General features: G+C 53.5%; 1 long non-coding RNA gene across 1 annotated transcript; it reads left to right on the forward strand.

Moving 5' to 3' along the window:
• Nucleotides 1–16,910: 16,910 nt before the first annotated feature.
• On the forward strand, nt 16,911–19,075 carry LOC127490552 (uncharacterized). The gene is made up of 3 exons (XR_011389434.2): nt 16,911–17,256; nt 17,847–18,021; nt 18,825–19,075. It is a non-coding gene; the product is annotated as an uncharacterized LOC127490552 (long non-coding RNA).
• Nucleotides 19,076–26,062: the final 6,987 nt, after the last annotated feature.

Below are 26,062 nucleotides of genomic sequence, written 5' to 3' on the forward strand. Positions count from 1 at the left end.
TGCTAGTGCTTCAGGAAGCCACTATGCCACAATGCCAGCCCCTAGTTCAAGGATTTTTAGAAAATCATATTTATTTGAAGCACAGAAAGAGAGAGAGAGAGAATCTCCTGGCTCCTGATTCACTCTCCCAGATGGCCACATCACATGGGTTGGACCAGGCCAAACCTGGAGACCACAAGCTCAAACTAGATCTCACGTGGGTGGCAGGGACCCAGTTACCGGGTCATGAGCTGCTGCTTCCTGATGTGGGTTAGCAGGAAGCTGGACTCACGAGTAGAGCCAGGATTTGAACCCAGGCATCCTGAAATGGGACACAGGTGACAAGTGTCTCAGTGCTGTTTTCACCACCAAGTCCAGTGCCCACCTCTGTTTTCCATTCTTTAGGAGTGCAGTTGCTGGCTCATGTGGTACTTATATGATCAACTTATTGAGGGGACATCAAGCTGTTTCCCACAGGGGCTGTACTGTTTCATGGTTCCACCGGCAATGTACAAGACTTTCAGCTCCTCCATATCCTTGCTAACGCTTGATATTTCCCTTTTTAAAAAATGACGGTCTGCAGCCAGCGTTGTGGCACAGTGGGTTAAGCCATCACTTGACATACCGGCATCCCAGCTTGCACCGGCTTGAGTCCGGGCTGCTCCAGTTCCGATCCAGTTCCTGGCTCCTGGTGTCAGCCTAGCCCAGCCCTGGCTGTTACAGCCATCTGAAGAGTGAACCAATGGGTGGACAATCTCCCTCCCCCTCTCTCTCTCTCTCCTTTGCTCTCTGTAATTCTTTTAACAAATCTTTAAAAAATAAAATAATAAAAAATTACAATCTAGGGCTGGTGTTGTGGCATAGTGGGTTAAGCTGCTGCCTTCAATGCCAGCATCCCGTGTGAGCACCGGTTTGAGTCCCGGTTGTTCCACTTCTGATCCAGCTCCCTGCTAATGAACTTGGGAAAGCAATGAAGGGTGGCCCAAGTGCTTGGGCCCCTGCCACCTATGTGGGAGACCTGGACGGAGCTCTGGGCTTCTGGCTTTGGCCAGGGCTGGGCCATCTGGGAACTGAAGTAGTGGATGGACGATCTCTCTCGCTCTTGCTCTCTCTCTCTCTCTCTCTCTGTAACTCTGCCTTTCAAATAAATAAAAAAATCTTTAAACAGCAACAATGGAAAAAGCCATCCTGATGGGTATGAAGTGGTACCTCACTGAGGATTGAATTTGTATTTCCCTAACAGCTAATTATGGTGAGCATCTTTTCTTGTGCTTGTTTGGCCAGTTCTTTGGAGAAATATTTATTCAGATGCTTTTGCTCATTTTTGGACTGAGTTTTTTGTCTTTTAGTTGTCAAGTGCGGGACTTTTGTGTCTATTCTAGACCCCATCTCTTATCGGATGGTGGTGGGTGGTCCTCTCACCTTCCTTGCCGTGTCCTGTGAAGCCCAGAGTTTTCCAGCCTATTTTTTTTTTAAGCCTTTAGTGTCTTACCTGAGGATTCATTGCCAAATCCAAGGTCGTGAAGCTTCATCCTTCTGTTTTCTTCTAAATGTCTTAACGATTTTATTTCTTTCACTTAGGGCTTTGATCTATTTTGAGTTCATTTTTGTGTAGTGTGTGAGGTGAGAGTACAATTTCATTCTTTCCTGTGTGATTATCAGGTTTTTCCAATATCATTTGCTGAAAATATGACCTATAGTGTTTTTAAGTGTATCTCTTTCTACAGCTAATTTTAGTATTTGCCCTAAATTCTATGAGAGGTCTTCAAAAAGTTCATGGAACATACATGTTATGGAAAAAGTATGCATGGATTTAAAACATTTTTGCACCAAAATAAACTTACCTTTTAATTCCATTTTTGCACAAAGTTTTCAAATACCCTCGTATATACAGAACTTATCAAAGCCTGCTGGTGTCAGCATTTTACAAGTTCATAGTCCCTTTTATAATGCCCTTAAACATTTCCTCTTCATACAAGGGTACTTCAAAAAATTTGTGGAAAAAGGGAATCAAAAGATAAATTTATTTAAGTGCAAAAAATTTTTGAAACCCATGCACAGTTATTTAAAACCCAAGTGTTTTTTTTAAAGATTTATTTTATTTATTTGAAAGAGTTACAGAGAGAGGTAGAGACAGAGAGAGAGGTCTTCCATCCGCTGGTTCACTCCTCAGATTGCCACAACAGCCGGCCTAAGGACTTAGACCATCTTCTGCTGCTATCCCAGGCCATAGCAGAGAGCTGGATTGGAAGAGGAGCAGCCGGGACTAGAACTGGCCCCCATATGGGATGCTGGTTCTTCAGGCCAGGGCTTTAACCTGCTGCGCCACAGCGCCGGCCCTAAAACACAATGTTTTAAGCCAGTGTGGTGGCACAGTGGGTTAAGCCACTGCCTGAAATGCCAGCATCCTCTATGAAAATGCTGGTTTGGTTGGCCTGGGAAAGCAGTAGAAGATGGCCCAAGTTCTTGGGCCCCTGCACCTGCGTGGGAGACCTGGAAGAAGTTCCTGGTTCCTGGCTTTGGATCGGTGCAGCTCCGGCCACTGTGGCCAATTGGGAAGTGAACCATTGGATGGAGGACGTCTCTCTCTCTCTCTCTCTCTCTCTGCCTAACTCTGACTTGCAAATAAATAAATAAATAAATATTTTATTTTATTATTATTATTTTGATAAGCAGAGTGGACAGTGAGAGAGAGAGACAGAGAGAAAGGTCTTCCTTTTGCCGTTGGTTCACCCTCCAATGGCTGCCATGGCTGGCGCACTGCGGCCGGCGCTCTGTGCCGATCTGAAGGCAGGAGCCAGGTACTTATCCTGGTCTCCCATGGGGTGCAGGGCCCAAGCACTTGGGCCATCCTCCACTGCACTCCCGGGCCACAGCAGAGAGCTGGCCTGGAAGAGGGGCAACCGGGAAAGAATCCTGCGCCCCGACCGGGACTAGAACCCGGTGTGCCGGCGCCGCTAGGTGGAGGATTAGCCTATTGAGCCGTGGCGCTGGCTATAAATAAATATTTTAAAAAAAGAAAAGAAAGTGCTGATGAGTCCTGGCTGCTCTGCTTCTTATTCTGTTTTCTGTTAAGATGCCTGGGAGGGCAGCAGAAGATGGCCAAGTGCTGTGTCCTCGGCATCTGGGTGGGAGACCAGGATGGAGTTCCAGGCTCCTGGCTTCATCCTGGCCCAGCCCTGGCTGCTGTGACCATTAGGGGAATGAACCAGTAGAGAGAAGACCTCTCTCTCTCATTCTCTCCCTCAGTATGGCTCTGCCTTTTGCATGCATGCATGAATGAATGAATGAATGATTTATTTGCAAAATGAAAATAAAGTCAGCACTCACCAACACTGAGATTGACACAGCAGAATTCTCTAATGGGGATTTTAAAGCAGATATCATAAAAATCCTTCAACAAACAATTCTGAACACATGGGAACACATGATAAAATAGAAATCGAAGCAAAGAGGTGGGCACTTGGCCTAGCAGTTAAGATGCCCACGTGCACTGGAGTACCTGGGTTCAAACCATGACTCAGCCTCCTGCAGGTGCACACCCTGGCAGCAGTGACGGCTCAAGTACTTGAGTCTCTGCCACTCACACAGAAGATCTGACGGAGTTCCTGGCTCAACCTTCAGCCTGGCCCACTCTGCCTGTTGCTGGGGGTTGGGGAGTGAACCAGCAGATGGGAGCTGTTTCTCTCTGTCTCTCTGCCTCTCAAATGAAGGAGGAGGAGGAGAAAATGTAAAATTGGGAACTAAAAAAAATACAATCATTGAAACTTAAAACTCAATGGAGTGGAAAGGAGTTATGAACTTGAAGTTGCAACAAAAGAAATTATCCAATTTTTTTTAAGATTCATTTAACTTGAAGTTGCAACAAAAGAAATTATCCAATTTTTTTTAAGATTCATTTATTGCGGCTGGTGCTGTGGCATAGCAGGTAAAGCTACTGTCTGCAGTGCCAGCATCCCATATGGGGCCAGTTCGAGTCCTGGCTGCTCCACTTCTGATCCAGCTCTCTGCTGTGGCCTGGGAAAGCAGGAGAAGATGGCCCAAGTGCTTGGGCCCCTGCATCGGCGTGGGAGACCCAGAAGAAACTCCTGGCTCCTGGCTTAGCATCAGTGCAGCTCCGGCTGTTGCTGCCATTTGGAGGTGAACCAGAGGGTGGAAGGCCTCTCTCTCTGTCTCCTTCTCTGTCTGTATAACTATGACTTTCTTTCTTTCTTTCTTTCTTTCTTTCTTTCTTTCTTTCTTTCTTTCTTTCTTTCTTTCTTTCTGACAGGCAGAGTGGACAGTGAGAGAGAGAGACAGAGAGAAATGTCTTCCTTTTTGCCGTTGGTTCACCCTCCAATGGCCGCTGCGGCGGTGCACTGCGGCCGGCGCATCGCGCTGATCCGATGGCAGGAGCCAGGAGCCAGGAGCCAGGTGCTTTTCCTGGTCTCCCATGGGGTGCAGGGCCCAAGCACTTGGGCCATCCTCCACTGCACTCCCAGGCCACAGCAGAGAGCTGGCCTGGAAGAGGGGCAACTGGGACAGAATCCGGTGCCCCAACCAGGACTAGAACCTGGGGTGCTGGTGCCGCAAGGCGGAGGATTAGCCTACTGAGCCACGGTGCCGGCCACTATGACTTTCAAATACATAAATAAGTCGTTAAAAAATTGAACATACTACTCTTAAAAAAGGAGATTTATTTATTTATTTATTTGAAAGGCAGAGTTACAGATAGGAAGAGGCAGAGAGAGAGAGAAAGATCTTCCCTCCTCCGCTGGTTCTCTCCCCAGATGGTCACAACGGCTGGAGCTGCGCCAATCCAAAGCCAGGAGCCAGGAGCTTCTTCCAGGTCTCCCACACGGGTGCAGGGGCCCAAGCACTTGGGCCATCCTCCACTGCTTTCCAGGCCACAGCAGAGAGCTGGATTAGAAGTGGAGCAGCTGGGACTTGAACAGGCGCCCATATGGGATGCTGGCACTGCAGGCGGCGGCTTTAGCTGTTACGCCACAGTGCAGGCCCCAACTATCCAATCTTAACAACAGAGAGGAAATAGATTGAGAAAAAAATGAAGAGAATCCCAGGTATATGTGTAACAGTAACACAAGAGCCAACATTTCAGGCACTGGCGTGCTTGGCGGAGCCCAGAGAGAGAAGGGAGTGCAAGGAAAAGAAGGGAAGATGGTAGTGGAAAATCATTGGAAATTTTTCCGAATTTGGTAAAAGAAAATTATTCTAAGTTTACATGTTTAAGCAATTGAGCAAACTTCAAAAAAAAAAAAAAAAAAAAAAAGAGAGAGAGAGAGAGAGAGAGAAATCCAGGAGAAGACAAAACTAAAAACAAAATCTTGAAAGCAGCCAGAGAGAACCAATCCAGGACCAACTGGGGAAAAACTACTCAAATGACAGCAGATTTATCTTCAAAGCCACGGAGACCAAAAGGAAGTGGCACATTTTTCAGGCACTGAAATAAAACTGTCAACCCAGAATTATGCATCCAGCAAAAAATATCCTTCAGGGCTGAAGGAGAAATCAAGACGTTTGCAGGTGAAAGAACACTTAGGGGATGTCAGCGGAAGATCCAGCCTGAAAGAACGTGCGAAAGGGGCCAGCACTGTGGCACAGCGGGTAAACCCTCCACCTGCAGTGCCAGCATCCCATATGGGCGCGGGTTCGAGTCCTGCCTGTCCCACTTCCAATCCAACTCCCTGCTAATAGCCTGGCAAAAGCGGCAGAGGATGGCCCGAGTGCTTGGGCCCCTGCCCTTGGGCCATCCTCCACTGCTTTTCCCAGGACATTAGCAGGGAGATGGACTGGACGTGGAGCAGCTGGGACAAGAATGAGCTCCCATATGGGATGCCGGGGTCACAGGCAGGGGCTTTACCTGCTAGGCCACAATGCCGGCTGGGAAACTTGGACATCCTGACCACGGGACTGGAAGTCTTTGCTCATATTGATGTCTGACACTGTCTGGGGGCAGAGAAGGGGATTCTCTCGCTGTGTTGCCCAGTAGGGGTGGGAGTCCAAGTTTTCCACTTCCTGCGTGGCTCCCGCTGCCACTGTGTGTGTGTGTGTGTGTGTGTGTGTTGGTGGTGGGGGGGGTGTTGAGGGCACCTGTTCCCATGGGCTGGGGCTGGCAGCCAGGCTCCCAGAGTCTCTGACACACCCCAGCAGAGGCCTCTCTCTTCCAGGGGCTCACTGACGCCACCCTGTGGTGAGAACAGGGAGGTTGCTCCAGCTTGACCAGGGTGTGCCCAGGCTCTCGCCCAGGGCCTTGGCTGCCGTGGGACGCGTTCTCTGTGGCGTGTGTCTGGGGCACAGCCGTTATTATCTGAAATTGCTGAGACTTGCCAAGCAGCCCCTTTCCTGGTCTTCTGGCTGGAGAGTTAGCACGGGGCTTTTTTGGTCTGTTCACTGGCGTGTCTTCGTGGCTGGCTCCTCTGGAATCCGGCTGATCCAGAGGAGCTAATGAAAGAAACGACCACCTACAAGCAGGGAACTCACCCCTGCGTGAGTCCTGAGGCCCCTGCTGCTGCGTGGCCTTCTCGCCTGTGAGTCTCCCCAGGAAGTCATTTTGCAGATCGGGTTCTGCCTTCTGTCCTCTTTGCCCTCTAAAGTGCCCGCCAAGTGACTTCAGCTGCATGCTGTTAGCTTGCCATGGAGGCCCAAACGGCAAGAAACTGGGGGGAGAGCCCTGACAGCCTGCAGGCTCAGGACTCTTGCTTGGAGTCCCGTGACCCCGGAAGTCACCTGTCTGTCACCACCCGCGTGGCTGAGCTTATCTGTCAATCCTCTCCGGGCTGAGCCTTCAGAAGAGACCGAGCCCAGACATCCTGCTCTTGGAGAACTTGCTTATCTGAGAGAGGGAGCTATCCCGTCTCCTGGTTCACTTTCCGAGTGCCTGCCAGGGCTGGGGCTGGGCAAGCTGAAGCCAGGAGCCAGAGTCAGGAACCCTGTCTAGTTCTCCCATGTGAATGGCTGGGACCCAGACCTGGAGCCACTGATTGCTGCCTCCGTGCGTCTGCATCAGCGGGAATCCGGAGTCAGGAGATGGAGCCGGGGATTGAGTCCCGGCTTTGCCATGTGGGATGCGGGCATCCTAAGCGGCACCTTAACTGCTGTGCCAAACAGCGGCCCCCAAACTGGCTTCTTGAGCCACCAACCTGGCTCCTCTCTGCTCCATTTTCTGACCCACAAAGTGACAAGACAACACACACTTGCTGCTTTAAACCGTTCGGAGCTATGCGGCAGCGGACAACTAATACACGAACCCGCGAGGTGAGTCTGTGGCTGCCCGCTTGTGTTCTGCGATCCTGTCCCCAGGTCCACTGCTGATGGCAGGAGATGGGAATCTGAGCCCAAACCCGGTTCTGACGGGTCCTCTCTCCTGGAAATCTAGAACAGAGACTAAGAGTCACCTGGGTCGATTGCTTGAACAAAAGGGTTGGCACTGGCACCTCCTGCGCCTGAGCTCTTGGCTCCCTGGGCCCCACCTGTCTCTGACCAGGTCCCACAGCAGCAGCTGAGAGTGCTTTGGGTCAGGCTCCTGCTCTCCCTTCCTGCCCCAGGGCTTCCCCCCTCCCCAGGGGAGGGGGCAGTGCTTGGAACATTCCAGGAGCTCACCCATGTGCGACTCGATAGGGGCAGGGGCAGCGCCCCCACCCCCACGGAAGATGCTCTTCAGTCAGGCCTGAAAGACCGAGCAACCCAAGCCCCGGACGCTTCAGCGATGCCCCTCGCTCCTGCCCCTTGCTCTGAGTCCCGGCCCCCAGCGACGTGCTTGCCTGGGGCTCAGGTTCTGCGTTCCTAGGACCCAGGCTGGGACAGAGGTGTTGATTCGGCAGCTGTGAGATGGCATCTTTTCTTAGGAGTACTGAGTGGTGGGACATGTGGGGTGCAGGAGAGAAGGAAGAGAGGCAGACAGAGGGACATCGGCATGGCAGGGGAGTGCTAACTCCACCTCAAGTCTGCGTTCAGGTCCTTCTGGAACCGGACTGCACCTCTGTCCCGGGGTTACCTAAGGATGCCCCAGTGTTCCTTTGGCTTTCCCTTGTAACCCAGTGTCCAGCATCCCCTGCCTGCGCCCAGCTACACAGGACCTGTTCCAAGAGCCCCAGAGAAGCCTGGCCCTGGGAGAGTCCTGAACCTCTATGCTGATATACCATGGGTTTTCCTATGCACATGCATATCAGTCAGGCAAGCAAGCAATGAATAGCAATAACTGACGATGAAACAGGACAGGGATAATGACAGACTGCACCAACATGTGAACATGGTTTCTTGCTCTCTTAAAACATCTTAGGGTACTGGACCCCTCCCTCGCTTCTGCTTCTCGCAAGACATGAGGGGCACGGTGCCCGCGGGATGAGAGGAGTGAGTGCATGGCGCCAGCTCTGTGATGTCGTGCTTGGCCACTGCTGCCTTCCGATGGCTGGTCAGGAGGCTGGGGTCCTGGATCACGGAGCGCTGGCAGCGCCGACGGTTGGAAGCACCTCACAGCCTCACTCTGCCGAATCCCACTTGTCAGCAACACTGCTGTTGGGCTTTGGGGCCATTATCAAGTAACATAAATGTTATTTGAACACAAGCACCAAAATACGACCCCTGACCTGATGACGGAGAAGACTAACAGATGGGCAGCTTCTACAGCTTTCTCCTCGCTTTAGAGAACCGAGGTTCAGAGAACAGAGGAGGAGCCGGCGCCGTGGCTCACTAGGCTAATCCTCCACCTTGCGGCGCTGGCACACCGGGTTCTAGTCCCGGTTGGGGCGCCGGATTCTGTCCCGGTTGCCCCTCTTCCAGGCCAGCTCTCTGCTGTGGCCAGGGAGTGCAGTGGAGGATGGCCCAGGTGCTTGGGCCCTGCACCCCATGGGAGACCAGGAAAAGCACCTGGCTCCTGGCTCCTGCCATCGGATCAGCGCGGTGCGCCGGCTGCAGCGGCGGCCATTGGAGGGTGATCCAACGGCAAAGGAAGACCTTTCTCTCTCTGTCTCTCTCTCTTACTGTCCACTCTGCCTGTCAAAAAAAAAAAAAATAAATAAATAAAAAAAAAAGAGAACAGAGGAGGGACGTGCATGGCCCACGGAATGCGGTCAGCAGGGGGCAAGCCTCGATTCCAAAACCTGCTGATTTCCTTCTAGAGAGTCACCTGATGGTGACAAAAATATGGTTTGTACTGCTGCCGTGAGTCCTGGATGTGCTGGCAAATGGTCTAACCACAGAGCCCAAGCAGAAGAGAGAAGCAGGAATGAGGCCAGGAGGGGTGGGGCCGCGCCCACACCTCGCCTCAATCGTCCATGGGCTGAATAGACAAAGAGAGCGAGCGACACAGTTCCTGGCCGTTCTCGAGAAGCCGAGGCGCTCAATGTGCCCCTCCCCGTCCCTGGCCCGTGCCCCTGCCCCACGCGCAGTGTGCATCGCAGCCTCGTCGCTGTTTTGCACGTAGCCGGCCCCTGGCTGCATCCCCGGGAGCTCTGTGAATCCCCAGTGATGAGTTCCTCTTGGAGGACTTTACCCACCAACCAGCCTGAGCTTAGGGACCAGACCTCAGCTGAAATCCCAGCTCCACGCCACCACTTGCGGGACCTTCGGTGAGTCACAAGACCTGGAGGATCTGGAGCAAGTTCTCGCCCTGGGCGCAGGGGGACTCAATGCAGAAATTCAGACAGGCTCAGCCTGGAGCCAGGCCCAAGGCAAGGAAGCCCTACAGCGGTGATGGCGTGTCTTCCGGTTTCACCATTAGACCTGCGGAGGCGGGTGAATGACACACTCCACGGTGCTTCTCAGGTAAAGAATAAGTCTCCTTCCTGGTGCCCAGGGGCCACGTACAAAACGTATCTGGAGACAACGGATAGATGAATCGCTAACCAAAAGTCCATGGCTGCTAATCCTAATGCAATGAAATCAAAACATGAAGAAGACAAGTTTAAATTAAAAGGAAGACACATCGGGGGCTGATGCTGTGGTGTTGCGGGTAGAGCTGCTGCCTGCGGCACCAGCACTCCACATGGGCACCGGTTCTGGTCCTGGCCGCCCCACTTCTGATCCAGTTCCCTGCCAATGGCCTGGGGAAGCAGTGGAAGCCTAGGTGCTTGGGCCCCTGCACCCCCGTGGGAGACCCAGAGGAAGCTCCTGGCTCCTGGTTTTGGATAAGCCCAGCTCCAGCATTTATGGCCATTTGGGGAGTGAACCAGTGGCTGGAAGATCTCTCTCCCGGTCTCTCCCTATCTCTCTGTAACTATGCCTTTCAAATAAATAAACAAATCTTTAAAAACATTCTACACATTACTTAGAAATGGAAAGAAAGAAAAAACAGAGTTTAGACCCAGGAGGACACTCTTCCTGTGATTAAGAGGCTGTCTGCATTCTGTCTCACGGTTTCTGTGTTCTGTCTCCTGGTTTCTCTGGTTTACCGGTGTCTGGCCACCCTGGGGCATCTTTTCTCAGCAGAGTTAAAGGCAGACTTGGCGATTTCCTGCAGGCCCCAAGGCGTGCAGGGGGAGGTGAGGCAGAGGCCAGGCAGAAGAGCTGTCTGGGAGTGGAGCCAGGATCCACGTGGGCTTTGACTATGGCAATGGGCCCTGACTGGGAAGTGATTCCTAGGAAAATGGATTCAGAAAGATAGGGGCTTTATGAATGGATGCATTAAAGGGACCAGGGGAGAACTGGGAAATGACGGTCAATCTTTGGTGCTTTGAATTGAACAGGTCAGAAGCTCAGAGTAGAATTAGGCTTAGGACATCACGATAGAGATGGAAAAGCAGGTAGCAATAATATGGAAAGCGGGGGATGGGTGGGTAGAATTAATGTGCTAGAGAGTAGGAACAGTTCAGTTACGGAAGGATGAAGAGTTAGGCTGTATCTAAAAGCAAGCCAGCGCGGGAAGGTGCTGGAACAAATGGGATGAAGATTTGAAGACGGATGGCTGTGAGTTGCAAGATCGTGAGTCCCGGGGGGAGGGGCAGGGCCTTTCTCCTTAGGTCCTCATGCAGTCAGAAGATGTGACCGGGAGAAAGATTCAGTAAATTTGTTTTGTGAGTTGCTTGACTGAAAGTGAAGGGAAACAGGTGAGGGAGGCGTTTGAGATGCGTGTGTAACTCAGGTCCGAGTAGGTGGGCGGGGGCAAGGGGCCCTGCAGGAGGCGGGCTAAGATGGGATTGTGGTAGAGAGGAGTGGTGCTTGGCAAGGGTGCAGAAATGGCTGGAGTGAAAAAGGCTGTGCTACCTTCGCGACATAGCCATGTGGGGCAGAGCCACTGAGCACCTTGCATTTTCCAGAGCGTTACGGGAAAACCCTGGTTGATGTGAAGATTTTAGTAACAGGTGCCAAAATAAAATCCAGCTCGCAGGAACGGCTGTAGCATCTGTTGGGCAGCCAGCGCTGACACTGTGTGCCTGGCGCGCCGATCATCGCAACGACAGTGCTTTCCTGACACCTGTGGCGCTCTGATCCGAGTTCTGAAGAGCTTAGCCTATTTGATCCTCGTAACAGGGGGCAGATGTTTGGTGCCGCAGTTAAAATGCTGCTTGGGACACACATACCCCACCTCAAAGTGCCAGGGTGCAGGTCCCGGCTCCTCTGCCAATCCTGGCTTCCTGCTAACGCGTATCCAGGGAGGCAGTGGTGGTGGCTCAAATAGTTGGGTCCCTGGCGAGGCTCCCACTGTCACCGAGGCCTTTGTCAGCCGATGTCACTTCAGGGCTGGGCAAATCTCTTTTGTACATTTTCCTCTTCCTTCCTTGCTCCATCCCCCCCTGCCCCCTTTTTTTTGGTGTCTTGGCAGGGAGGTCACTGCGTAGTCTGCTCTGGCTGCCGCCGCAGCGTATCGCAGACTGCAGCGTACACGTAGACGTTGGTTCCTCACGGTGCTGTGCGTTGGAAGCTCCAGGTCAGGCTGTTCTCAAGGCCGTGTCTGGTGAGGCCTCTCTCCCTGGCTCGTAAACGGCCACTTCTGGCTGCCTCCTTCCTGCCTTTCTTATGGGTGCGTGGGGTGGGGAGAGCATAGTAGATAGGTGTCCCTGGTGTCTTCTCTTAAAAGGACTCTAATTTTACAGGATCAGGACTGACTTTTATGACTTCCTTCAAGGGCCCGTCTCCAAATCCCATCAGTTGGGGTACAGGGCTGTGACCTACGAATTTGTCCACAATTGTCCACAGGAATCCATGTCCACAATCGGCATGTAAGTCAATGGTCCTCTTGAAATTCTGATAATGTAGATGCATGCCTTGCCTTTAAAAAGTGCACTTTTCTCACACAGACAATCCACGGTACAAAATTCAATTGGCATATAACTGCGTGGTGAGAAGTTAGCATCCTCTCTACCTGTCCTGGAACACACTGTTCTCTGGAGGCAACAGCTCCTGTGTACTCTTCGAGAAATGTCTGTCTCTCTACCTATCTATCTATTTTGTATCTGTATTTCATATTGGTTTTATATTTAGATATTTACATGCATAAATTTACACATAAACATAGAAACACTAAACATATAGAGAATATGAACACATAGAAATATGTGGATCGTGCATGTACACATGTACACACATGTGCATACACACATGACATATTCATCAGACAGTGTATAATTTCTTTTCACATAAAAGGGCACTCACATGTTGGGTGCCTGGCCAAGCAGTTAATATGCTGGTGTCCCAGATGAGAGTGCCTGGGTTTGAGTGCCGACTCCAGCTTCCTGCTGCTGTGCACCCGGGGAGGCACCGTGTGGACGGCTGAAGTAACGGGGCTCCTGACACCCAGGCGGGAGACCCGGGTGGAGTTGCTGCCTCCTGGCTTTGGTGTGCACCAGGTATTTGGGAAGACAACCCACACGTGGTGGGAGCTCCGTCTGTCTCTGTCTCTTAAAAGAAAACAAAAGAGGCAGTCGCTCTGAGCTGTCTAATGCCTTGCTCTCTTCAGGTTTGAGCCAATATCTGCAGCGATTACCTGTTATCTCACTTAATCTGCAGGACCTAGATCCGGCTCTCATTCTCGTGGTAGCTGCCCAAACAGCAGGTCCGAATCCCCAGAACCTGTAAATGCTACCTTATTTGGAAAAAGGCTGTTTTTGGATATGATGAGAGGGAGGCCCTTGAGATGTGGTAAGAGTATCTTGGGTCATCCAGCTGGACTGAAATGTTGTCATATAGACATATCACCATAAACGGAGGTCCAGGGAGACCCCCTACACACAGCGCGGAAGGCCACGTGACCAGAGGCAGAGACAGGAGTGATGTAGCCGCTAGCCTGGGAGTGCCGGTAGCCGCAGGGAGCTGGGCGCCGCAGGGGAGTGTGGCCCTGCAGCATTCTGATTTCAGCCTGGACTTCCGGCCCCAGAGCCACGAGGGAAGTTGTTCTGGTTTCCCAGGTTTTGGTGGCTTCATCTTTTCATCCCCAACAGAGCACAATTCCCCTCCTCCAGAGAGGCCAGCTGCTTAGAGAGCTTCTTCAGCTCGCTCGCCGTTCGACAGCCGGCACAGAATGGGGGCAGCCGCGTGGCCGTGCCGAGCAGCTCCACGCCCCAGGGCCGCAGGATCCCGCTCCCGCTGTGCAGCCCGCAGCTCCGCAGGGCCACTTTTCTCCATGTGGTGGACCGCTGAGCCTGGGAAAGTCGATCTTGCGGTTTTGAAGCACGAATCCCGAAACAAGCCTCTCGGTGGCAACCAAGGTGGGGAACGGAGCAACTTCAGAAGCACCTGTGCGTCTCCCACAGCTCAGTCCAGGGTTCTAATGATACTTCCACTCTTGCGGTACTGGCCGGAAGTGGCCACGCCACCCTGCCTCTCCGCAAGGGGGCTGTGAAATATAGGAGAACGTGTGGAATGTTTGATGAGAGACACTGCCTTTGTGGGGGCAATTGTGGAGGGCTGGCATTTATTAAAAACTATAACTGATTGGGCTGGCGCCGCGGCTCACTAGGCTAATCCTCCGCCTGCGGCGCTGGTACCCCAGGTTCTAGTCCCAATTGGGGCTCCGGTTCTGTCCCGGTTGCCCCTCTTCCAGTCCAGCTCTCTGCTGTGGCCCGGGAAGGGAGTGGAGGATGGCCCAAGTGCTTGGGCCCTGCACCCGCATGGGAGACCAGGAGGAAGCACCTGGCTCCTGGCTTCGGATCAGTGTAGCACGCCGGCCATGGTGGCCATTTGGGGGGTGAGCCAATGGAAGGAAGACCTTTCTCTCTGTCTCTCTCTCTCACTATCTAACTCTGCCTGTCAAAAACAAACAAACAAAAAACCAAAAACCAAAAACCAAACAGAACTATAACTGATTGGGGCCGGCACTGTTGCATAGTAGGCTAAGCCTCCACCTGTGGCTCCTGCATCCCATATGGATGCTGGTTTGTGTCCTGCCTGCTCCTCTTCTGATCCAGCTCTCTGCCATGGCCCAAGAAAGCAGTGGAAGATGGCCCTGCACCCACATGAGAGACCCAGAAGAAGCTCCTGGCTCCTGGCTTCGGATTGGCACTGTTCTGTGCTTTGCAGCCATTTGGGGAGTGAACCAGCAGATGGGAAGACCTCTCTCTCTCTCCCTCCCTCCCTCTCTGTCTATAACTCTATCTCTAAATAAATCTTTAAAATATTATAACCAACATCCATTGACCACTTCCTCTGAGCAAGATACTACACTAATACTTTATTCCACTTCCTCTGAGTGAGATATGATACTAAGTACTTTATAGCATATTATCTCAAAGAAGTACTGTTACTATCCCCAGCATGAAGATGAGGGAAATAGAGCCTAGAGCACTTCAGGGATGGGGCCAAGGTCCTGCTTCGGGTGAGAGGCAGAGCTGGGATTTGAACCTAGGCGCTCTGGCTTGGAACTTCCATCCTTCACCACAGTGCCATCCTGGCTGGAAGGCAGCCCGGTGATGAGGAGAGGGGCTGTGAGGGCAGGGGGAGGCTGAGACTGGAAGCTGAGGAAGTGAGCAGCCTTGCAAGGCCTCGCAAGGGCCCAGGGCTTTATCCTGAGGACGTGGGGCCCCTGGAGAGCTCAGAGTGGCATCATTTGAGCTGAGTCTCTCGGGGTGGGGTGGAGAAGGGGCCAGGTGAGCAGGGGCACTAGGGGCAGGAATGTGGTTGTTCAGGCCTGCGAGGATGGAGGACGAGAGAGGCTTGAGATCTGGACCTGCTCCATCCTGTTGCCTGCGGTGCCCTGCACGCAGCAGCTTCCACTGACACCTTCTGAAACGAACTGCTTTCGAGAGGCATTAGCAGGCTGGACGTGGGGGCGGGGGGGTGGAGGCACCGCGAGCCACAGGTGGGAAGGCGTCCTGACTCTGGGGTTGGGGACAGACATGGAGAGCTCATCTGAGAGGCCACACCGTGCAGAGAGAGGTCCACCTGGAGGAGCTGCTTGTGTCCCCTGGGCCTCACTGCAAGCCAGCGAGATGAGCAGTGCTCCAAGGGATTGTTGTGAGGATTGATGCAAGCAGGCAGTGGGCGCTGGGCAGGGGGCGGCACTCAGTGGGGATCTGCTGCTCTGATCCTGAGACTCACGTGACCTGGCATCCCAGCCGGCTGGCGCTACAGGAACAGGATGCTCCAGAGTGGTGGCTCACAGCAGCCAGTGGTCCTCAGAATTCTTTTTTTTAAAGTGTTTATTTTATTTCTATCTACTTGAAATGCAGAGAGAGAGAGAGAAAGAGAGACAGAGATACCGTCAATCCACTGGTTGGTTCACTCCCCAAATGCCCACAATAGCTAGCAGTGCTGAGCCAGGCTGAAGCCGGGAGCCAGGAACTCCATCCAGGTGTCCCTTGTAGGTGGCAGAAACCCAAGCACTTGAGCCATCATCCACTGCTTCCTGGGATTGCGTCAGCAGGAAGCTGCATTGGAGGCAGAGTAGTTGGAACTGGAACCAGGAGCTACAGTAAGGCATGAGGGCGTCCCAAGTGGTGGTTTAACCCACTGCCCCACAATGCCCACCCCATTCTTATATGCTGCAAATTCAAGAGTGAGGTGCTGCCCGCTCTGTTCCCAGGGAAGCCCTCTTCCTGGCTGTAGGTGGCCACCTCTCACCGCATCCTCACATGGCAGCGTCTCTTCTTATGAAAGTACTGTCGCCAACACAAGGCCCCACACTGAAGACTTCATCCAACCCTGATCATATGTCTCCAAATGCCGTGACACTGGAGGCTTGGTCCTCACTGATGGGTTCTGGGAGAGGCACACAGACGATACTCAGTGTCACTGTCATCCTCACCTTCTCTCCTTCCCATCTGGCCAAGAGCCTGGGCTTTGCGACTCTGGCTTTGATCCTGGTTCTGATGCTGAGTAATGGAGTGACATTTTTTAAAAAAAATTGACTTTTTTTTATTTGAAAGGCAGAGTGATACACACATGAAAACACACACACACACACACACAGATCTTTTATCTGCTGGTTCACTCTCTAAATGACCCAGTGGCCAAGGCTGGGCCAGGGGGAAGTCAGGAGCCTGCAATTCCATCCTTGGATGGCGGGGCCTGAGTACTTGGGTGGCCCTCCGCTGCTTTCCCAAGCACTTTGGCAGAAGACGGATCAGAAGTGGAGCAGCTGGGATATGAACAGGCACTCTGATATGGGATATGGGCATCCCCAGTGGTGGCTTAACCCACTCTGCCACAATGCCAGCCCTGACTGGGTGAGCTTGCTTGGAGCAGAAAACCTTTAGGGGTCAGTATCCTCTTGTGTAGAATGGGCCCTTGTAGGGCGATTGTGAGGGTGAAACGAAATGGCTTATGAAAAAAGCCAGGCGCATAGTAGGCATCGTTAAAGCTACCGTGCAGGCTCAGGGCTGTTGGCCCCATCAGGTCTCCGGAATCTCGCGCCCTGTGTTCCCACCTCCCGCCAGGCGGGGGCAGTCGCCACTTGCTTATTCCTCGCGGGCTCAGAGCGGGCGTCCCTCAGAAGTGGCCGACTCGCCACCAGGGGGCTTTGTCACCGCCCTCGAAAATGTACCCGGGCGCGGATGCAAGGCAGATCGTAATTTGGGAAAGGAGGGATCCTCGCGCCGATCTCGCCAGGTCCCCTCTGCCTGGGGCTCTCGGAGCCCGGGCTCCAGACTCCCAGAGCTCAAGGCCCGAGGCCCCGGCGAGCCGCCTCGCGTCCTGCACCCCGCGCCGCCCGCCCTGCCCATTCATCCGCCTTCTGCTCTGGGAGCCCCCGCGGACGCCGCAGGTGCCGCGGGTGATTCAGCGGCTGCCTCCGGAAGGCAGTTTTCACTCATTCACAATTTACGCGATTTTACCCGGAGCGCTCGAGGAATGCTCTTACCCTGCAGAGCTGGATGATGCCAGCCCGAGGGAGGAGGCAGGCGAGAGTGGGTGAGTCACGTGCTTAGAGGGGGGGCTAAGGGCCCTTCAAGACCAGGGCCTGAGTGCCTTCCCCAAGGTCACACAGCTAGGGAGGAGCGAGCTGGACTTGAACCCAGGCTGCCGGGCTCCAGGGAAGGCAGACAGCTCCCTGCCACCCCGGAGCCAGCGGGGCACTGACAGGTAGCCTTTGTGCAGTGTCCCTGGGCAGCGGCTCTCCGTAGGGAGAGCTCCAGAGAGAATAGCTCCTTTTTTCCCCCAAAACTTACACTTTCCTCCCAAATTCCTGTTTCTGTCTCAGCTTGGGCATCATAAAACTGCCCCCCACCCCCCGTTGTCTTTCTGTGACTATTGCACAGGTGTTGGGTCGTCTTGGGGTCTTTTTCCCATGATAGGCGCCCGGGACAGAGCCCAGGTGCTGGCGTCCCACAGGCCTGGGCTTGCTTCTCGCTGCGTTGGGAGTGAGCTGTGTGACCTTGGACCAGTTAACGGGCCCTCCCTGAGTGTCATCTTCCTGCGGGGAGCAGGGATGTTAGAGCGTCCTTCTCACAAAATTCTTCGGAAAGTTTTTAAAATGTACCTTTCGTTATGGAAATTTTCAGAGGCAAATAAGAACACGGAGAACAGTACAATTTGGAGTCCCGTGCACTCATCTGCGGCTGGGTCTTCATCTCGAGCTGCTTGTGCCGGCAGTTCATTCGCTCACACGGCCGTCTTCACCCTGGGTTATGGGGAAGCCGATCCCCTCACCACGTCACCTGATTTGTGAGTGTTACTGTACGTATCCCTAAGCAACTAGCATTTTCTCTCCTCTCCCTCTCTCTCTCTTTTAAGGATTTTATTTGAGAAGCAGAGTCACAGACACAGAGAGGCAGAGAGAGAGAGAGAAAGGTCTTATCCGCTGGTTCACTCCCCGAATGGCTGCAATGGCCAGTGCTGCGCCGATCCAAAGCCAGGAGCCAGGAGCTTCTTCCGGGTCTCCCATGTGGGTGCAGGGGCCCAAGGACTTGGGCCATCTTCTACTGCTTTCCCAGGCCATAGCAGAGAGCTGGATTGGAAGTACAGCAACCAGGACTTGAACTGGTGCCCACATGGGATGCCGGCGCCACAGGCAGAGTATCAACCCACTGTGCCACAGTGCCAGCCCCTAGTGTTCTCTTTTAAACTTCAATTTGGGCAGGCTTGTGATGCCTGTCCTCTGTGGTGAGGAATGTTAAATGAGATTTCTGGGTGTGGGGGTGGGCTTTGGCACAGCAGTTAAGATGCTCCTGGGGGTGCCCGCATCCCATATTGAAGTGCCTGAGTTCAACTCCCAGCTCCGCTCCCATTTCCAGCTGCCTGCTAATGCACACCCTGGGAGGCAGCAGGTGATGGTTCAAGGCAAAGAAGGGGGGCACAGAGGGGCTAAGGGTTTTCCCAGGTCACACCGCAGCAAGCAGTCGGGCTGGAGTACGGTGCTAAAGCCCGTGTGACCCCACAGCCCCGCCTTTCCTGTCCAGTGCTGTTGTCTTTGGATTCTCTGTTTAGATGATGGGCCCTTCAAGGTAAGGGGCCCACCTTGGAGTTCTGTGTCTCCACAGTCCCCAGCTGTTTGATGATCATCAGAGTGATAGACTCTCCTGGATTGTCTGGGTCATGGTGCACCTACAAGGCTTGTCATCATCACATCAGCACCTGTCGTCATATCACCAGCATCACCATCATATCATCACCATCACCTTCACCATCATCTCACCATCATCTCACCATCATCATATAACCATCATCATCACCATCATCTCATCGTCACCATCATCACCATCAATCACCACCATCATTGGTTTGACCCTTCAGCAGGTGTTTGTTGAATTCTGTACATAGGACTGAATGCAGACCCTGTGGGCTATAAAAGACCTGGTTTCTGCCCCAAGTCTGCCAGGGGTCGGCTCAGACTCAAGCGCAACAGTGAGGGAGAATGCAGGGCACCCTGCTGCGGAGGAGGGGGATTTCTCACGTGTCTGGGGGCCTCAGAGTCCATAGGGAGACAAGGCTGTGGGTGTGGCTGCGTCATGTCAGGAGCAGGGCTGGGATCTGGGGATTCAGCAGTAAACAGACGCGGGCGGGGAGATGCGCACACGGCCACCCGGGTTGACACGTAGGCAATAGCAAATGAGGAACTCCGCAAGGTGCTACCAAACGCCAGAGAGCTGTAAATGGGGGGGGGGTAACAAGGGGTGCAGGGCCCTGCTTTGGGTGGGGCAGCAGGGGCCCCGGTCTTTGAGAAGCCAACAGCTGAGCTATGACCCGAACCCACATCCTGCTCATGGCTCCTTCACCTCCTGGATAAAGGGTGGTCCCTTTAGGTGACTGCCCAGGCTCCCGTGACCCGGTCCTGCTGACTCCTCCAGCTCACTTCTGACCCTGACCCTGCCGCCCAGTCTCAGACGTCTCGTGCACCGGGAGCCAAGGCGCCCTGTTCTTCCAGCCCTCCGGGCCTCCGCCTCCTGTCTGGAGTGCTTTCTCTCTCTGGCTGACCTGGTGAACTCCTAATCATTCATCAAGGTCCAACTTGAAGGCAGTTCTTCTGGGAGTCTGTCCCGATTTCCCAATGCTTGGCAAGGCGCCTTTTATATTGGTGTACTCTTGGAGGTATTTTTGCACTCAACCAAAAGTAGTGAAAGCCATGAGAAATTTCTCCTTTCATTTTACAAGAAGTCTGGAGGCTGGGCAGTTCTCGGATTCATTGGTTCAGGCACAACCAAGTCTTCCCTTGCCATCTCAGTTGTCAGGGATGATTCCCCTCATGGTTACAAAAGGGTTGCCAGAGCTCCAGGCACAGCTGCCAATGACAGCCAGAGAAGAAGTTGTAATCTTTCCTGCCAGTCCCTTCAGAGCAAGCTAGAACAGCCCTGCTCAGTTGCTTCTGGGTTCCTGATCTTAGGAACTGCTGAGCCAATAGGCACCTGTTGTCATAGGCTGCTAAGTTTGGGATGATATTCTTTCCTTTCTTTTTTTAACATTTATTTGAAAGGCAAAGTTACAGACAGGGAGGAAAGAGAGCAAGGTTGAAGATGTCTTCCATCTGCTTGTTCACTTCCCAAATGGCCACAATGGCCGAAGACATGAGCCTGGAACTCCATCCAGGTCTCAGACATGGGTGGCAGGGGCCCAAGCACCTGGGCCATCTCTGACTTCTTGTCCTCATTGGTAGGGAGCTGGATCGGAAGTGCAACAGTCAGTACTTGAACCAGTGTTCACATATAGATGCCGGCATCCCAGGCTGCGGCTTAGCCGGCTGCCCGGCAGCACCAGCCCTCCTTTGGGGTAATTTTTATGTGGCAGTGGCTGACTTAGCACAGCTGGCAAGCAGCAGTGGCTGCCATGGTGCACCCCCACGGCCCCAGAATCGCTGTCAGAGCATCATGTCCTTGTCTGTTCCCTCTACAGGCTTGCGAGGGCCTTGGTTTTCCACTTGCTTAAGCACAGGGGTCTCAAGCGTGTGAGCATGCACACGCGTGCATGTGTGTTTATGTATGCTTGCGATGTGTGTGCACGTGTGCATGTGTGTGTGTGTTCACCGATCTGCTGGGCTCTCCCCAGCCTCCAGAGAGCGTCTTATTGCCTCAGTATTTCCAGAGTGCGGCACAGGGCTCGGCACGGAGAATTGGGAAGGGATCCATGCAGTGAACAGGATGCCGGGGCGGGGAAGGATCCATGGTTGCCATGGCAACTGCAGCCTGGAGCGCTCAGAACAGCCCAGGCCACTTAGGGCTGGGAGGTTTCGCCGTGGTTCTAGAAATGACTTGGGGAGGGGGGAGCAGTTTCTGCTCTGGCAGCCTCAGAAAGAGGGGGCAGAAGCATGAGGGCCAGTGGGGGAGGTGGGCGGTGCCAGGGCTGCCCAGTGCCCTCCTGGGTACAAAGCCGCCCCCACTTCTAGGTCATAAGCCGCAACTCCTCCAAGTCTGCCTTTTGTTTGCTGAAGACCTACTATGTGCCTGTCTCTTGGCTAAGCATTTTCTGCCCAGCTCTGGTCAGTAAACCCCGGAAGCGCAGGAGCTGCATCTTTCTTGTCAAGGGCAATGCTGGACACGTGGGAGGGGCAGGGTGCATATTTTGTGGGTGAGTGAATGAATGAATGAATAAGATGAGTGATGCACTCAGTCCTCACATCAAATGCAAAAGGAGGTCAGCCACGGGAAGAATTAGACAAAGGGAGGGCGCGCAGGATGGGAAAAAGGTTCCAGGCACAGGAAGGAGTATATACAAAGGTCCTGGGGTGAGACAAAGCTTGCCATGGGAGCCCGTGCCTCCCTGGCTCCATAGATAGCTTTCATTATACCGCAGCTCTCTAGGGTAAGTCGTCTTATCACCACCACCCTCAGTGTGAGAAGTTCTTCCTGTTCCTTCTAAAGGACTGTGGAATACAGTGGCTTGAGTGCAGGCTGCCCAGGCTGGGCTTTGCCATGAAACAGCTGTTTGCCAGAGGTATTTGCCTCAGTCTCCTCACCTGACAAATGGGGATGACAGAGCCTCCCTCAAGTTCTGGTTTGAATGTGTCTGCTAAAAGTTCTTGTGTTGCAGACTTTCCGCCCAGACCCATGTGTTAGTGGTAGTAGCAGCGGGGGTTTTGGGAGGTCATGGGGATGGGGCCCCGATGGTGGCGTTCGTGGGTGTAAGGAGAGGAAGAGGGACCCAGCGAGCAGCTGGCTCTGTCTCACTATGGGATGCTCTCTGTGATGCAGCTGGAAGCCCTCATCAGGTGCCAGCCCTGAAATCCAGGGTTCCCACACTCTGGATCTGTGAGCCACATGCACCTGTAGCCCTTATAAATGACCCAGTCTTGGGAATCTTGTTCTACAGCCGAGAACAGATCGGGCCGCGGGGTCTGCAGTCGCTAAATGGACTCGGTGGGGTCAAGTGCTGGGAATGCGGGGAGCACAGGTGTCCAGGGGCACAGCCAGCCTGCGGGCAGTGAGGACAACGGCGTGGGCGCAGCAGTTCCTCCCCTGGGAGCCCTCTCTTCTGCCCAGCCCCCGCTGGTCCACGCTGACGGGGAAGGATTTGTCCCTGGCAGGTTCCAGCAGTGAGTGACGGTCTGCTCCACTTCCAGACAAAGCCAAGCGTGGCTGCTTCAGCGGAGCGCGGAGACAAAGCGCTATTTTAAGGCCTCTGCGGAGCACTGAGGAAGCCGAGGCTGTTCCGGGCCACAAGTCTGGGAAGTCGGGCAGCCTGTGGGGCTGGACGGGAGCACGGGGGCCCCTAGTGGACCCACAGAGGGACCAGGGAAGCCGGGGTCAGGGAGGCAGTCCGGGATCCCCTGCATGGGCCTCTGTAGGGGGCGAGGGAATGTGTAGGAGCCCATTCAGCCCAGGCTCCTGGTACAGGTGACAAAGCAGGCGGGGAGGCGGCGGGGGCGGAGCCATCGCAAACATTTTCTGTTTCCGCTTGTTTCCAGGAATCACTGGATCAGGTGGTTAAGTGAGGTATGGCCCATCCATGCTGTGGTCTCCGTAGAGTTTCGAAAGGACACAAAAGAACTGTGGGACCAACTTGGCTGTTCTAAGTCTTGTTGAGAGAAAACAAAGTTGCTGACGAATGTGCACAGATCGTACTTGTTAAAAAACAAAAGCAAGCCAAGATTTCCTATTTCAGTGAGTAGATCAAGGCCTGGAGAAAGTTCTGGAAGGATGTTTGGCAATTAGAGCTGGAGAGTCACCTTCCAGCGGGGCTGGGAGAGGGACAGCATAGGCAGGGGGACCCCAACTTTATCAGGACTGTTTGAATTGATAAGAGAATCTCCATGCGTTACTGATGTCATTAAAACAGAGCACGTCACATTTTAAAAAAGAATCACTGTTAAAAGGCTGGTTTGCCTGTGGGCTTAGATTTGTCCCGAAAGCCTTCATCTCCTGGGTCTCACACTCCAGGAAAGCCTGGCCTCTCCTCTCGGCAGCCCCCCACCGCCCCCAGCCCGCACCGTGCACTGGATTTGTCAAGTACGGAAAAAAGATGGAAATGTGGCTGACAAGACGCCCACCCAGCTCCCTTTGTCTCAGGAAATCCCCCAGGCCTGGGGGCAAGGCCTGTGGGGGGCACACAGGTGGTCAGGAGCAGCGGGGGCCCTGTGCTTCTGTAGAGTTTGCACCTGTCTGTCCGCTTCTTCTGTCCCCTGCTCTCCACCTTGAGCACAGCCCTTCTCGCGAGCACGCACAGCGTCACTGTTTCGCGGTGATAATGGATTTGCTATTTTTTTCAGAATCAATTTATAGGAGCATTCTCCTGGGGGACGAGGAAGAAAAGGGGGACCCTGCAAGTGGGGCCACAGTCCATTGAACAGCCCCACCCCATCCCCAAAGGCAGGTGCAGTCAGCGGAGGAAGAACCTTACTGACCCCGAGGCATTTGCAGTCCTCCCTGGTATCTGTCATCCGAAGGGAGTTGGTGCCTCCACCCCACCCCACCCCACCCAGATGGTGCTTATTTATTTGAAAGGCAGAGTGACACAGAGACGGAGGGAGGGAGGTGGGGTGCACGTTAGCAAGGAGCTGGATCAGAAAGCAGAGCAGCCAGGACTGGAGCAGGTGCTCAGCTATGGGTTGCTGGCATGGTGGTGGCGGTTTAACCTGCTATAGCACAATGCTGACCCCAGGTCCTCTGGTGTCTTACATAAGATGATTTGGGATCCGCATATAACCTACACGGTTGCTCCTGTCTGCAGCCACGCCCTGCATAGCGGCATGTGGTCAGTGAGGGACGCATGGAGAGTGATGGGTCTGTGAGTGGCTGTGTTTGGGCAAGTGCGCCTCATCGTGTTCACACAATGGCAAAGCCACCTAGGGACACATTGGTCACCCATATCAAGGCAGGCAGGACTGGACTTTCAGTGGTCTCCAGATGAGTGACAGTGTGGATGCCGTGTGAGTATCTGTTACGCTGTATTGTTTAGGGAATGACGATAAGAAAAATAAGTCTATATGTTCTGCAGAACTGCAACATTTTGGGAATATTTTTGATCTGCAGTGGGTTGTATCCATGGATACGGACCAACTGTAAATGGAATTGTGTGTACTCCTAAACAGTATCGTCTTGTTGAGCTGCAGGCTGCTGTACCATGGGTGACCGCAGTGTGATGGGGCTGAGCCCAGCAACCCCCGGGGGTGGCTGCCTTCACGAGGGCCTCGCTCTGACTGCCTGGCTTCCTGTCCGGGCACCAACACTTGACCAGCACTGGTCTGGTGTGGTTGCACATCAGACGCCCCAATACTGCCTCTGTTCCTATGGGTGCCTCAAAGTGGGTGGGGGCAGCCCAGGAGGTTCGAGCCTTGTGGGGTGGAGAGAGACAAGAGAGAAGAGGGGAACAGAGTGGAGGGGAGAGGGGATGACTGGGACTCCTGAGTGTCCTGGGGAAGAAGTGGCAAGTGCTGACACAGGGGTCCTTGGTGGAGTGGCCTCTTCAGGGGCTCCCCAAGCAGGAGGCCTGTGGATGTCCCAGCTATGATGAGAAGCTGTGTCTGGTGGTAGCTTCTGGGAAGGGGAGACACCACCTTTCAATAGGAAGGGGCGGGGCCCGCGCTGTGGCGCAGCAGATTAATGCCCTGGCCTGAAGCACCGGCATCCCAAATGGGGGCCGGTTCTAGTCCCGGCTGCTCCTTTTCCAGTCCAACTCTCTGCTATGGCCTGGGAAAGCAGTGGAAGATGGTCCAAGTCCTTGGGCCCCTGCACCTGCGTGGGAGACCTGGAAGAAGCTTCTGGATCCTGGCTTCGGATCGGCGCAGCTCTGGCCATTGCAACCATCTGGGGAGTGAACCATCAGACGGAAGACCTCTCTCTCTCTCTGCCTTTCCTCTCTCTGTGTAACTCTGACTTTCAAATAATAAATAAATAAATCTTTAAAAAATAAATAAGGAGGGGCCTCTTGGCCAAAGGAAATAGGAAACCCACTTATCTTCCCTCTCTGTGTCCTGTGAACATGACAGAAGGCCGCTGTTGTTTGCGACTAAGCTCCTACACTGGGTGCAACAGATCAGACCAAAAACCAAAATGGAGTGACTCAGGCTAAAGATGCATGTCACCAAGCACCTTCTGAAAAATTGGGAGAGAGAGAAAAGCCAGATTTGCCAAATGGGCCAGTTTCAAGGGCGCCACGGTGGGGTTCCCTCCACCAGCCCTTACACAGAAGGGTAACTGGAAGTGAGCTGGTGCTGGTGCTAACCGGACACCTGTTTCCCTACTGTCCTGTAGCGCTGTCCCCACCCTACAAGGAAAGCCAGTTTGAAAGGACCCCGCCCCTTTTGCTCTTTGCTTCTACTTTCTTTTCTTTTATATTTATTTATTTATTTATTTTGACAGGCAGAGTGGACAGTGAGAGAGAGAGATACAGAGAGAAGGGTCTTCCTTTGCCGTTGGTTCACCCTCCAATGGCTGCCGCCGGCGCGCTGCGGCCGGTGCACCGCGCTGATCCGAAGCCAGGAGCCAGGTACTTATCCTGGTCTCCCGTGGGGTGCAGGGCCCAAGGACTTGGGCCATCCTCCACTGCACTCCCTGGCCACAGCAGAGAGCTGGCCTGGAAGAGGGGCAACCGGGACAGAATCCGGCGCCCCAACCGGGACTAGAACCCGGTGTGCCAGCGCCGCAAGGCGGAGGATTAGCCTAGTGAGCCGTGGCGCTGGCCTCTACTTTCTTTTCAAAGCCCTTCTCTCTAAAACCAATCTCTTCTGCACAGCCCCTCAGAAAGTTACTCTGTTTTATGGAATGAAGAGTTGCCTGATTCTAGAATAAAAACTAGGCCGATGAAGCTCTTTGAATTAAGGTGCTGTGATTTTGCCCTTGGATGTGTAGAA

Source organism: Oryctolagus cuniculus, chromosome 6, assembly GCF_051225735.1.
Source record: "Oryctolagus cuniculus isolate XC-2025 breed Fujian yellow rabbit chromosome 6, ASM5122573v1, whole genome shotgun sequence".
In the NCBI taxonomy this organism is placed as follows: Eukaryota; Metazoa; Chordata; class Mammalia; order Lagomorpha; family Leporidae; genus Oryctolagus; species Oryctolagus cuniculus.